The sequence below is a fragment of the Tamandua tetradactyla genome, chromosome 7 (assembly GCF_023851605.1).
Source record: "Tamandua tetradactyla isolate mTamTet1 chromosome 7, mTamTet1.pri, whole genome shotgun sequence".
In the NCBI taxonomy this organism is placed as follows: Eukaryota; Metazoa; Chordata; class Mammalia; order Pilosa; family Myrmecophagidae; genus Tamandua; species Tamandua tetradactyla.
Genome location: NC_135333.1, coordinates 25,294,272 through 25,309,652, shown reverse-complemented (window position 1 = coordinate 25,309,652; position 15,381 = coordinate 25,294,272). Strand labels below are relative to the sequence as shown.

The following is a 15,381-nucleotide window of genomic DNA, read 5'->3' as shown; positions in this document are numbered from 1 at the left end:
AAAATTGCAAAGATCAAGGAGAGAGTTCTAAAGTCTGCAAGAGAAAAACAATGTATTATGTATGACACAGTCCCAATTAGATTGAGTGCTTATTTATCACAGAAACCAGGGAAACAAGAAGGCAGTGGGTAAAACACTTAAAGTGCTGAAGGAAAAAAGTTGTCAGCCAATTTTATATCTCGCTAGGTTCTATTTCGAAAACGAGGGAGACAGTGGTAGAATTCTCGCCTGCCATGCGGGAGACCCAGGTTTGATTCCCGTCCCATGCAGTCCTCCCAAACAAAACAAAACAAATAAACAAACACATAAACAAAAACAAACAAAAATTCAACATGTGGTATTGCAATAATGGGATACTCACATGGAAAAAAGAATGAAATGTGACCCCTCCATGCAGCATACAAAAAAAAAAAGAGGGAGAGATGAAGACATTCTTAGATAAACAAAAGTCAAGAAAGTTCACCACCACTAAATTTACCCTACAAGCAATGCAAAAGGAGTTCTTCAAACTGAAAGCAGAGGACACAAGACGATGATTTAAAGCAGCAAGAAGAGAACCGACCTGCAGAGAAGGCAACCATTTTGGTAATTATAAATTCCAGTACTATTGTAGTGTATTTTTTTTATGCACCTCCACTTCTTACTTCCTACAGGTGCTAAACTTCAAATGCATAAAAGTAATGATAGATTTATGTTTTGGGGCATACAATGTACAAAGATATAAATGGCAACAAGTACAAAAAATAGGGTGCAGGGCAGACAAAGAAAAGTATATGTGCATACTATAGAAGTTAAGTTGGTACCAAATCAAATATGATTGTTATATATTTGTGATGTTAAATTTTAACCCCATGATAATCACAAGGAAAATAAACAAACAAAAAAATCTAGATAGAAATGAGAAGCACTCAATATGGAACATTCCAAAAAAGGAAATAAATATAAAAGTAGGCTTTAATGGAAGTGAGGGACAAAAAGAACGTTTAATATTTACAAAGTCTAAATAGCAAAATGGCAGAAGAAATCCCTATATTAGCAATAATAACTGCAAATGTAAAGGGATAAAATCTCTAGACAAAAAGCAGAATTCGCAGAATGGGTAAAAAGCATGGTCCAACTATATGCGGTCCACAAGGGACTCGTATCAAAGTCAAATATACAAGTAGGTTGAGAGTGAAAGGATAGAAAAAAATATACCATGCAACCTGAAACCAAAAGAGTGCTGGGGTAGCTATACCAATATTGGATAAAAGAGACTGAGTAAAAAAAGTTATGAGGAACAAAGATGGTCATTATATACTGATAAAGAGGACAATTCAACAGGAAGATATAACAACACAAATATATGTGCACCTAACAGCTTAGACCCAAAATATATGAAGAAAATTTGAAGACAGAAATTGACCTTTCTACATTAATAGTAAGAGACTTTAACACACCAGTCTCAATAATGGGTAGACTATTTAGTCAGAAGATCAATAAGGAAACACAGAACTTGAATGATACACTAATCCAACTAGACATTTATAAAACATATATAGACATATAATAGACATATATAGAACATTGCACCCAATGAAAACAAAACACACATTCTTCTCGAGTGCACATGAATTATTCTCCAGGATAGACCATATATTGCATCACAAAACACATCTGAAATTTTCCAAAATCTTGAAATTATACAATGTATCTTCTTTGACCACAACAGAATGGAGCTAGAAGTCAATAAAGAGGGAGGAGTGGAAAATTCACAAATATGTGGAAATTAAATAACATACTCTTAAACAATCACTGGGTTAAAGAGTAAATCAGAAGCAAAATTAGAAAATATCTTGAGATGAATGAAAAATGAAAATATACCCAAATTTATGAGATGCAGTGAAGGCAGCACTGAGAGGGAAAATTATAGCTGTAAATGTTTACAATTAAAAAAGAAGAAAGAATTCAAATCAGAGACCTAATCTCAAAACTGGAAGAACTAGAAGAAGAAAAGCAAATTAAACCCAAAATGAGTAGAAGAAAGAAAATAACAAAGAATAAAGTAAAGATAAATGAAAGAGAGAACACAAAATTCAACAGAGAGAATGAATACAACCCAAAGTTGGCTTTTTAAAAAAATCACTAAAATCAGCAAACATTTTGCTAGCCTTTCAAAGATAAAAAGAGACAGGATACAAATAACAAAAATCAGAAATGAAAAGAGCAACATTACTACCAAATTCACTAAAATAAAAAGGACTATAAGAGGATACTCTGAGCAATTAGATGGCAATAAATTAGATAACCTGATAACCTAGTAAGTTAAAATAGATGTAATGGACATATACCTAGAAACACATAAATTAGTCATTGACTCAGGAAGAAATAGAAGATCTCAAAACCAATTACTAGTAAAGAGATAGAATCAGTAATCAAATTCCTTCCTACAAAGGTAAGTCCAGGATAGATGGCTTCACAGGGGAATTCTGCCAACACTCTGAGAAAAATTAACTCCAGTTCTGCTCAAACTCTACCAAAAAAATTGAAGAGGAGGGAAAACTACCTAATTCGTTCTATGAGGCTAGTATCACCCCCCATACCAAAGCCAAATAAAGATATCACAAGAAACAAACTACAGACCAATATTTCTTATGAATATAGTTGGAACCCCCCCAATGAAGCACTAACAAACCGAGTCCAAAAGCATATTAAAAGAATTATACATGATCAAGTGAATATGACTGTCAAAAGTGATAGAATGATATTCTAAATCTTTAAATAAAATTTTAAAATAAATTTTAAAAATTATCCAGGGAAGTTGGCAGAGTAGAGAGCTCCAGGACTCAGTCCTTGGCTCAAGACTCAGCAAGTCTTGTTCAACATAATATCGACATAATACATTACATTAAGGGAATGAAGGGAAAAAACACACCATCATTTCAATTGATGGAGAAAAGACTTTTGACAAAATGCAATACCCCCCTTGATAAAAACATTTAGAACACTAAGAATAGAAGGAAACTTTCTCAACATGAAAAGGGCATATGTGAAAAGTCCACAGCTAACATCTTACTTAATGGTGAAACACTGAAACCTTTCCCATTGAGAGCAGGAACAAGTCAAATATGCTCAGTGTCACCACTGTTACTCTACACTGTATTGGAAGTTCTTTTCAGAGAAATTAGGAAAGAAAAGGAAATAAAAGGCAATGAAATTGGAAAGGAAGAAGTAAAACTTTCCGTATGTGTAGATGCTATGATCCTGTATATGGAACATCCTGAGAAATACTCACCATAGCATTTAGTGCAAATAAATGAAGAATCAAATATATAGGGATAAATCTAATCAAGGATGGAAGGGACTTGAACACAGAAATCTACATATATTGCTAAAAGAAATTAAAGAAGACCTAAATACATGGAAGAACATTCTGTGTTTATGAATTGGAAGACTAAATATCATTAAGATGTCAATCTCAATAAAAATTCGAACAACTTTCTTTGCAGAAATGGAAAAGCCAATAATAAAATTTATGTGGAAGTCTAAAGGGTATAAATAACTAAACCCATCTTGAAAAAGAAGAATGAAGTTGGAGGACTCACACTTCCCAATCTTAAAACTTATTCAAAGCTGTAATAATCAAATCAGCATAGTCCTGCACAAGGATGGATATACAGACCAATAAAATAGAACTGAGAGCTCAGAAATCCACCCTCACATTTATAGCCAACTGATTTTTGACAAGGTGGTAAAGAACATTCAACTGGGAAAGAACAGTCTCTTCAACAAATGGTTCTGGGAAAACTGGATCTCTATTTGCAAAAAAGCAGGAGGACCCCTACCTCACAACACATGCAAAAATCAACTCAGAATGGATACAACACCCAAACATACGAGCTATAACCATCACACTATTGGAAGAGCAAAGGGGACATCTTCAGGACATTGTGTTAGGCAATGGTTTCTTAGATTCCACCCCCCCCCCAAACTCAAACCACTGAAGGAAAAATAGATAGATGAGACCGCATCAAAACTAAGAACTTTTGCACATCAAAGGACTCTATTATGAATGTGAAAAGACAACTTATATAATGGGAGAAAATATTTGGAAAGCACATATCCAGCAAAGGTTTAATATTAAGAATATGTAAAGAAATCATTCAACTCAGTAACAAAAGACAAACAACCCAATTAAAAAAGGGGCAAAAGACTTGAATAGGCTCCCTCCAAAGATAAACAAATGGCCAGAAAGCACATGAAAAGATGCTCACCATGCAAATCAAAACCACGACAAGATATAATCTCACATCCACTAGAGTGGCTGTTATTAAAAAAAAAGAAGAAGTATTGGAGAGGACACAGAGAAACAAGACCACTTATTCATTGCTGGCAGCTATGTAAGATGGTACGGCCACTGTGGATGACAGTTTGCAGCTCCTCAGAATGCTAAGAATAGAACTACCATGTGACCCAGCAATCCAACTACTAGTTATATGTCCCAAAGAATTGAAAGCATGGACTCAAACAGATAATTGCACAATGATATTTATAGTGGCATTATTCACAATTGCCCAAAGAGGGAGCCAACCCCAAGGGTCCATTAACTAATGAACGGATAAAGAACACAGGGTATATATATTTATACAATGGAATAAGATTCAACCACAAAAAGAATGATGTCTTGATACATGCAATAACATGGATGAATCTTGAAGGTATCATTATGAGTGGAATAAGCCAGACATAAGAGGACAAATATTGTATGACCTCACCGATTTGAAACAGTTAGAATAAGCAAACACATGGAGTCAGAATCTAGAATATAGGTTACCAGGGGATGAGGTAGGGATAGAGAATGGGAAGTTGAAGCTTGAAATATACAGGGTTCCTGTTTGGAATGATGGAAAAGTTTTGGTAATGGATATTGCTGATGGTAGCACAACAATGTGAATGCAATTAACAGCACTGAAATATGTATCTGAATATGATTGGAAGGGGGAAATGTTAGATAATAATAAGGTAAAAGAATAAAAATTAAAATAAAAAATCCAAGGGACTATACTACACAAATGGTGAACTCTAAGTTAAACCATGGACTTAAATAGTACAATTATAAAATGTGCTATCATCAATTGTAATAAATGTTCCACACCAATGCAAGGTGTTAGTAATGGGGTAGTATATGGCAATCCTGTATTTTATGCATGATTTTTCTGTAACCCCACCACTTCTCTAATAAAGAAAAAAAAACAAAAAAACAAATGCAAAATATTAATGTGTGTTGCGGGTTACCAGAATGAAATTCATACAGTGATCAATAAATATTCAATTGTATTGCAAATAATTAACAGCACTGAAAGGAGTGGGTATACAAAAAAAAAAGAACTGAAAAATAGTATTTGACAGTATACTGTAAGCATAATTACAAGAATAACTATACATAAACAGTGAACCCTATTTGGCAAACTTGTTACTCAAGGGCTATAGCTTAGCAATTTGGAAACTACAGGGTTGAACAAATACACAAATAGTTATCAATAACAGGAAACACATTTCTCATGAGTTGGTAGTTAAACCCTGTGATGCTGGACTAAGTCAGAGACATCAGTATGAATTCATGTTTATTTTAATATAGAGAGAATGGTTGATAGATACAGGAATATTTATAAATATGTGTGTATACACTGATTAGTATACAAACATACATTTCCTAGCTCTATTCACTTAAGGATCCTAAAGCAATGCTGCTCCAGTAGCTATTAGCACATCCAGTGTCCAGATTTTGGTTTCTAGAAACCAATCACTAGTTAAAGGGACAAAGAGTCCTTTAAGAAATGGGTGATTGTAAGTCTGACATAAGGAAAATATAAAATAAAAAAGAATGAACATTTTAGAAAACAGGTATTAGAGAAAACCTTCATGAACTAGGGATAGACAAAGTGTTCTTAGACACAACACCGTAAAGCATGACTTGTAAATGAGAACATTGATAAATTGGACTTCATTACAGTTTAAAACTCTGTTCTATATGACAGTGTTAAGAGAATGAAACAAGTAGCCACAGACTGTGAGAAAATATTTTAAATTTCATATTCAACCAACGACCTTTGTCAGGAATAGAGATAGAACCCTCAAAACTCAATAGTAAGAAACCCAAAAAATCCAATTAGAAAACGAACAAAGACTTGAACAGATACTACACTATAAAGGATATATAGATGGTAAATAAAATTTTCAACATCATTAGACATTAGGGAATGCAATTAAAGCCATGATGAGGCTTTATTAAAAGAGGTAAAATAAAATACATTGACAGTATCAAGTGTGGCTGTGGATGTAAAACAATTGGAGTTCTCATATATTGCTAGTGAGGAAGTAGAATGGTATCCTCACTCTGGAAAACAGTTTGACAGTTTCTAAGAACAGGCTTATGTTCACAAAAAACTGTGAATGGATGTTCATAGCAGCTTTATTTGTAATAGCCCCAAATCCAGAAATAACACAAATGTACTTCAACTGATGAACATATAAACACACTTTGGAACATTCAAACAAGGGGATATTACTCAGTAATAAAAGTCATAAGCTACCAGATAAATGTATCGGCTTAGAAGGAGATTAAGGACTTGGTGAAAAAAAGCCAATCTCAAGTGGTTACATACTGCATGATTCCATTTATATATTATTCTTTATATGAATGATAAAATTATAGTGATAGATAGCAGATCAATGGTTGATGGGTATTAGAGATGGGGAAGGTGTGAGTTCAAAAAATAATACAACGGAGTTTCTTTAGGAGGATGAAATATCTTCACCTTAATTGTGGATGTTATTATATGCATCTATACTTGTGAGGCATTTTCATAGAATTCTAAGACAACAAACAAAAATCAAAATTACAAGTGCATATAAAAGCATATGAAATCTGAATAAAGTCTGTAAATCATGTCAATGTCAATTTCCTAAGTTTGATGACTATAGTATGCTAAATGAAGATGTTATCATGGGAAGTTGAATAAAAGGTACTTGGAAATTCTATTTACTACTTTTACAACTTTGATGTTGTTCAAAAATTTCAAAATTAAAAGTATGAAAAAATTCCAAAGTTCATTAGCTAAGAGAATAAGTCATGGTCATCAGGGTAAATAGACAAAAACATTTTAGATTCAGTGTAAACTGACACAATTTTCCTACTGATTAAATACTAAGTATACCAGTAGCCCCAAGTCAGGTGAAATCAGAAAAGTTAATATTCAGCGGAAATGTCAATTTGACAATACCTTTGAAATCACCAAAAGAAACAGAAACAGGACAGGTAAGGAGTCAGCCATCAGAAAATACTTTTCATCCATAAGTTATGATACCTTGGGAAATTATGAAATTTGCAAGTAAGTGTACTGTTAAATGTCTAGGAGAATTAAACCCGTTTTTGTATTAGAAGAATGGCATTCCATCTTATCGCTGTTATTATAACCCAAACAAAGGAACAGTGTAGAACCTATTGAGCCCCTTTACTTTTGTCTATAGCCATCTCTGTCTCTGACTCTGATCATCTTTCCAGTGTGTGCCACTGTGACTCTTTGTTTGACTGCTTTTCCTTTAAAAGCACTTTTTCTGTATTCCTTTGTCTTTATCCCCTTATTCACTCTCATTGTCCTCTGTTAATTTTCTCCATAACCTCCTTAATTATTTTATGGTTTGTAATATTGGATTAAAAGTTTTTCTATTTTGTGCTTGATTTAATTTGGAAGGTCAAGTTTTATAACCTCTGTCTCACACAGCACTCAAATTAAAATTCATTCCAATGAGTCTGGTTCTCAGATACTTTCTAAAGTTTTTACTGGTCCTTCTATGATGTGTTTAAGTCTCCTATAGCAGCATATTCTTTACTCCTCATATCCCTCTAATTCTCACCACATCATGTCCAGATTGCCCTGGGAAATTCTTCAACCTCTATTATGTATGTGTCAGGTAATCCTTTTAAGATAATTTATTGTTCTCCCTTTTATAATATCTCTACTGTGTTCTGTTTTTTTTGTATTTTGGGGTGTTTAAGGCAATGTGGAAATCAGAAGCTGCTTCCAAGACACTTCCTCCTAAAAGAATGTATAGAGAATGTGCATTGGGTTAAAGATGTCCAGAAATTCTTTGACACAGCTACCAAAGAAAATTTGGGTCTTGAATCTGGACAGGCTCTATGACTGCTTTGACCAATAGAATATAGCAGAAATGACATACCCGTTTCCAGCCTCTGGCTTCATGAGGCCCTAGCTTCTATTTCCTGCTTCTTGTCACTTGGAACACTTATATTTGCAACTCAGAGCTGCAAATAATACCACTCCTTTGAGCTCACTATGTTGAGAAGAAACCTAAACTTACCGTGTGGAAAAGCTCGATGGAGAGAAGAAGGGAGGGAGTGAAGGAGAATGGAATTCAGAAATGAAGTATAATACTTTAAAAGTTGAGTTCACAGGATTTAATAAATTCTCCCTAGGGTGAACCCACATAGGGCACCAATGCTTAGGCTTAGTTTCTAGATTGTACAGGTGCTCGTCAATCAAGATCACTGCACCCCAAAAAGAAACAAATGTTCTACATGAGAATGACCAGGTGGGAGCCTAACAGAGGATGAGAAGGAATAGTTTCTTCATCCAAGGACCTGCAAACAGATATAGCAGGTAGAGAGTCCCTAATAAAGGATTGAAGACTCCAGGGCTTTCATCCCTGGGGATTTATGTTTCAGAGGGAAAGGAGAAACACTAGAGTGAATGGTACATAACCCTGGCCTCTCCCTTTCTGTGAGCTCCCATACTACTATTTGGTTAAGGGGAAAAAGGAAAAGCCAAGCGTGAGAGTTTAAGGAGGTGAGAAGGCAGGGACTCAGGATATCTACTCTTTCACTCATTCGAGAATAGTACAATATTACAGCACTCCACTAAAGCTGTTCTAGGAAAGCATTTTCCTGCTTTGCTACATTCAAAGGTCCAGGTCTTGACCACTTTCCCCTGACAGCCCAATCAATTAATGAAAGTCGTGCCTTCTATCCTACTGTTTCTTTTTCTTATCTATATCGCATTTCTTCCATATTTCCTAACTCTTGGCCACAGACAAAATGCATTCAAATCATATCTCTGCCTCTTACTTTCCATAAGTCAGATCACCACTCTGCATATGAAATTTCTCATCTGTAAAAGACTGCTGAGACCTTCTTCCTTGGATGGCTATGAGTATTTCATGAACCAATATGTTCATCATAGTACCAAACTCACTTGAAACTTCAAAATGTTATTTTCCTATGATTATAAATAATTTAATCATTCAATAAACATGCATAAATTACCACATTTTGAAAGATAAATGAATACAAGTATTCACAGCACAGAATGGAGAAACTCTTTTTAAAAAGTATATGCTACACTATGATGAGTGGAATGACAAATAAAATCAAAGAAAGTACGGAAGTTCAAAAAATTAACTTGCTAAATAAATCAGCAAACTGCCACTTAAAATTTGATGTGGGTATTTTTAAAGTCAATGAATGATCTTTTTCCAGGACAATTCTACTGACAACACAGTTTCTACTCCCAAATAACTCCTTTTTATTTTTACATTCCAGTTCTCTGGATATTGGCCATATCTGTATTTACTATGGTAATTGAGCAAGTAGAATGTGTTGGGCCTCCACGACCTATGGAGCCCCCAGGAGAGATGGGACCTTCTGGTAGACCAGGTAAAAAAATCAGTTTCTTCTGGCTTGAATTGTTCTTTTTCTTTTTTTTCTTTGGTTGGGCATACCACTATCATCATGGTCTCAGAATCTGGAGAAAATGCTCATCTGAAAAGTAATCATTAGCCTAAATCATTAATCCAGTTGAGAAGATAAAAGTCAATTTCTTTCTGGGCTCACAATTTTATATATGAAGAGTCTGGTTTATAGACAGAAGAGATGTTAAGAAGGGCTCTGAAGCAGAGTTAATACTTAGAACAGCAGAATTCTGGATCTGGGTTACCTTTGCATGGTAGAAAGCCCCAACAGAGAAACAGAATTTGCCACATCAACTGGCCAATACCAGGTTATCTGTGGGCTCACTCTCAGTGAGCACATGGGTATAGCAGAAAAATTCATCCTATACCCCTATCTCACTGGTGGTGAAGACCTAAAGGTATCCTACTCCCCTTTTAAGGTTGACTCAGAAGTGAATTTACCTGCCTGCATTTGAGTGAGGCTGGGCCAGACAAGCTTCTCAGAGAAGCTTATATGTTTGTGAGGGTTCTCTTGTTTCTAAAGTTATAGTTACTGGATATCAAAGAGGTGTTCTGCCTATGGTTCAAGAGGCTAAATTTTTGGCAAACTGTTTTCTCACTTATCTCCAGATAAAAGACTGAGACTCAAAAAAAAAAAAATAGCTAGATTAAAAATCTTTCGAAAGTCCCATAACAGGAAATGCGTTCATCCAAGTCAGGGGACAATGAACAAAATTATATGCCTTTGCTGTTACATTTTTCTGAATTTTCAGAGGGAGCAGAAAGCCTAATCTCAGTTAGAAACCAACAGAAATAAAGCAAAAGTTTATATTCATTTAGGATTGGTGTTGTTCAGATACTGTGGTAAGTAAAATTACCTGGATTATTTCCTCACTACCTCACTGAGGTCTCGTAATAATTTTATGAGAAGGTATGGTTTTTTCACTTTTGAGTTTTATGAAACAGAGACTTAGAAAGTTTAAGTAACTGGACAAGATCACACAGCTAGAATATGATATGTGACTCACACCCACTTTTTTTTTTAATATACAAGACTCTTTATTGCAAACTTCTTAGGACCCTTGAATCTCCCAGAATGCTTTCATTGATTTTTTTAACTTAATTCTTCTATCTCTAGACAATGTAAGTTTGCAACTGACAAGTGTAATTCCTACCTGAATGTCAGTTGATTTTTGTTTTGCATTAATGAGTAAAACAAAAGTGAAAAAATGAAGAAACTTCATTCATTTGTCAATGACATGAGAAACTTCTTTGTTAAATTGGATAATTGCTCTCAGATACTGTGTATTGGTTTGCTAAAGCCACTGGAATGTGATACACCAGAAATGGAATGGTTTTCAAAAAGGGAATTTATTAAGTTGCAAGTTTACAATTCTAAGGCCATAATAGTATCCAAGCTGAGGCATTCAAAGAAAGATACCTTAACTCAAGAAAGGCTGATGATGTTCAGGGTTTCTCTGTCAGCTGGGAAGGCACATGGCAACATCAGCTAGCTTTCTCTCCTGGCTTATCGTTCCAAAATAGCTCCCCCAGGAGCATCTCCAAAGGTCTCTTGTCTGTGTCAAGTCTAAAGCATTTTCCAAAATGCTCCCTCTTAAAGGACTTCAGTAAGTGACCCCACCTTGAATGGGTGGAGACACATCTCCACAGAAACCATCTAACAATAGGTCCCACCCACAATTAGGTGAGTCACATCTCCATGGAAACAACTTAATCAAAAAGATCCCACTAACAATATTGAATGAAAGTTAAATAGCATAGCTCTTCTGGGGTACACAACAGTTTTAAACCAGCACATACTAGAACTATTCCTCATTTTTGTGCTATTTACAATGTGATGGCTACAAATACAAAACATTTTTTTTTTTAGATGCAATCGATTTTTAAGTTTAGTCTTTATTGAACATGTTTTCCATTATTTTTTTAAGTCTAGACAATCAACAAAACAATAAATTACATCCCAACTGGGCAGCATTTGTCAATTTCGGTAGTACAAATACCCTGCCACAGCCTATTTCAAGCTACTGACATGACATCATTGAGCACAGATTTGGGAGGTGATGTGCAGTAACAAATATACATATATGTGTTGTATAAGTTCCAGGTAACAGGAAAAGGTAATAAATAATCAGCAAGTTTTAAGTACCATTATTTTTAATCATTATTTGATAGTAGGTTTATATAATTTAATTTTTTATACTTTTTTATTAATTTTTAAATTAAAAAATATGACAATAAAGAAACACAAACAATCCTAACATGATCATTCCATTCTACAAATATAATCAGTAATTCACAATAACATCACATAGTTGCATATTCATCATCATGGTCATTTCTTGGAACATTTGCATCAATTCAGAAAAAGAAATAAAAAGACAACAGAAAAAGATTTATACATACCAAACCCCTTACCCTTCCCTTTCATTGATCACTAGCATTTCAATCTAAGTGTTTGAAATGCTAGTGTTTGAAAACTCCATATGTTTGTTCCCCCTATTATTTATTTTTATTCCATATGTTTTACTCATCTGTTGATAAGGTAAAAAGGAGAATCAGACACAAGGTTTTCACCATCACACAGTCACATTGTGAAAGCTATATCATTATACAATTATCTTCAAGAAACATGGCTACTGGAACACAGCTCTACATTCTCAGGCAGTTCCCTCCATCCTCTCCATTACATCTTGACTAACAAGGTGGTATCTATTTAATGCATAAGAATAACCTCCAGGATAACCTCTCGACTCTGTTTGGAATCTCTCAGCCATTGACACTTTGTCTCATTTCACTCTTCCCCCTTTTGGTCGAGAAGGTTTTCTCAACTCACACTCACTTTTAAAACTCATGTTTTAAAAATGATGCTATAGTAACAAAACAATGTTTCTTACAATTAATTTACAACAGGGAGATAGTGTTGAACTGATACCCTGGTCACTGCTTGCTATATTTATTGGGCAACAAAAAGAACTGGCAGGAGTAGTGGATTTAGTGAGAAATCAGAGAAACTTGGGGAAAACCTCCAAAGCCTTAAAGCTCAGAGAAGGAGCCAATAATTATAACCATATAGGTACAGAAATGGTCATGGTCAAGCCAAGCATATGTGATATACTTGGAATATGTGATCTTTGGAAAGGTAAATATATGGACCAAGATGTAGTAGTAAAAAGATGCAGTAGTAAAAAGGTATATTGTTCTCTGAGGTCTCCATTAGAAGCAGAGGGAACTGAAGCTGATATAACTCCAGATAGCAAGATCCATAAAGAATAAAATGGAAAATCAGTATGTCTCAAAACTATCTTGTATGATTTCAAAGCCCTGAAATCAAATGAATTCTGAGTGGCTAAAAGGATTCACTGAGATGCTAGCTTCTCATTAATTGTTCTCCATTCTTCCTAGGGTCACCTGGGGCCACGATGTACAAGGGATTTATGGGACTGCTAGTCAGACCAACACAATGCCCTGCTCCCAGAGAGAAAGGTCAGCCTTCACTGGGAAGCCGGGCAGGCTGTTGTCTTCACAGGGGTTCTGTCCAATGCCCAGAGGGACTTGAAGGAAGCCATGAGAGTCTTTACCTGCAGGATGTCTGGATGTTACTATTTCAGCTTCGATGTTGAGCTTCATCCCTGCAAAGCGAAGGTTTGGCTGATAAAAAATCAAACCCAAATCTCAGAGAAGCATCAGGTTTCCCAAAAGGAACATAAATCAATCTTATCTGCCCATATCCTGCCACTGAACATGGGGGAGAAGTTATGGCTAGAAGCAAAAGTTGAAACTGAGGAGCCAACCCAAGTAGAAATTACCATTTATTTCTTGGGTTTTTTTTTTTTTTTGACAGACTCGCTGAAATTCTGAGCCTTTGTAGAAGAGGGACCAGCCACAGTGGTTGTGCAGCCTGGAAAGGAATAAAGACATATTACATTTCTTAATGTACTAGTCTTGATTCTTTCAGACTTCTGAGGTGAAAATTCCTCTAAACAATATATTTATGTTCATGCTGGAACTAGACCTTAGAAAACTGCATCAGATGTCAGAAAATTGACATCTGTGAATAGGCCTATAGTCCCAGAAACCAAGACCATTCTTTCTTCAAAGAAGAGTAACTTTCTTCAACACTGAAGGAAAGTTACAGTCCATTGATCACAGAGAAACATATTCTGAACTCCCCTTTTCACCAGCCCTCTCTCCATCTCTACTTTCTTGTGATTCCCCCTATGCCTCGAAACCATTCCTAACACATTCCTCCAAACCAGGAGCTATCAATAAAGGTTTGATGGATATCTGTTCTATCTATGATAAGGATCTGAATTCCTTGAACCTCTCCAATCAAAAGACAGAAATTGGAAGAAGACAAAAAAATATGAACTAAGCACATGCTATTTAGAAGACTCACCTTAAATTTGAAGACATAAGTAGATTAAAAGTGAAAGAAGTAGTTATACATAATATCAGAAACAATAGACTTTAAGTAAAAAACTGTTATAAGGGACAAGGAAAGTTAAGATATACTGATAAAGGGGTAAATTCATCAAGAATACCAAACAGTTATAAATATATGTACATCTAACAGCAGAGTCCCTTAATATATGAAGCAAATATTGATGAAGGGAGAACTAGATGTTCTATATTGATAGTGGGAGATTTCAATATGCCACTTTCAATAACGAATAGAACATCCAGACAGAAAACCAATAAACAAATAGAAGCCCTGAATGATACTCTAAACCAGTTAGACCAGCTATATATAAGAAATATAGAACATTTCTTAGAATAGCAACAGAATAAGCATTCTTCTCTAGTGCATACGGAACATTCTCCAGTGATAGACCATATGTTTGGTCACAAAACAAGACTCAATAAATTCCAAAATTTTGGCACCACACAATGTATTTTTTTCTGTCCACAATGGACTAACGATAGCGTTTGATAACAAAGGGAGACCTGGAAAACTCACAAATATGTGGAAAATAAACAAGATGCTCTTAAACAACCTATAGGCCAAAGAAGAAATCACTTGGGAAGTCAGGAACTATCTTGAGGCAATGGAAATACTAACAAACTGAATCCAACAGCACATCAAAAGACTTACATTTTGATCAAGTGAGATTCATCCCAGGTGTGCACAGGTGGCTCAGCAAAAGAAAATCTATTAATGTCATATACCACATTAACAGAATGAAGAAAAATAACCAATATAACCATTTCAATTGTTGCAGAAAAGGCATTTAACAAAATCCAGTACCTTCTTTATTAGAAACACTTAGAAAACTAGGAATAATAGGAACCTTTCTCAAACATAACAAAAGTCACATATGAAAAATCCACCACTGACATGACATTATACTCAATGGTGAAGGACTGAAAGGTCGGCCTCTAAGATCAGGAATAAGATAAGGGTGCATTCACTGTTATTTAACATCGTTCTGGAACTTCTAGGCAGAGCAAGTAAGCAATAGAAAGAAATAAAAGGATCCAAATGGGAAAGGAAGAAATAAAACTTTTCCTGTTTGAAGACGATATGATCCTATATACAGAAACTGAAAAATTATCAACAAAGCCACTGAAACTAACAGAAGAATTTAGCAAACTGGTGGATACAAGATCAGCATGCAACAATCAGTAGAGTTTCTA

General features: G+C 35.0%; 1 pseudogene; it reads left to right on the top strand.

Moving 5' to 3' along the window:
* Positions 1 to 1,095: 1,095 nt before the first annotated feature.
* On the top strand, positions 1,096 to 13,605 carry LOC143690389 (uncharacterized; annotated as a pseudogene).
* Positions 13,606 to 15,381: the final 1,776 nt, after the last annotated feature.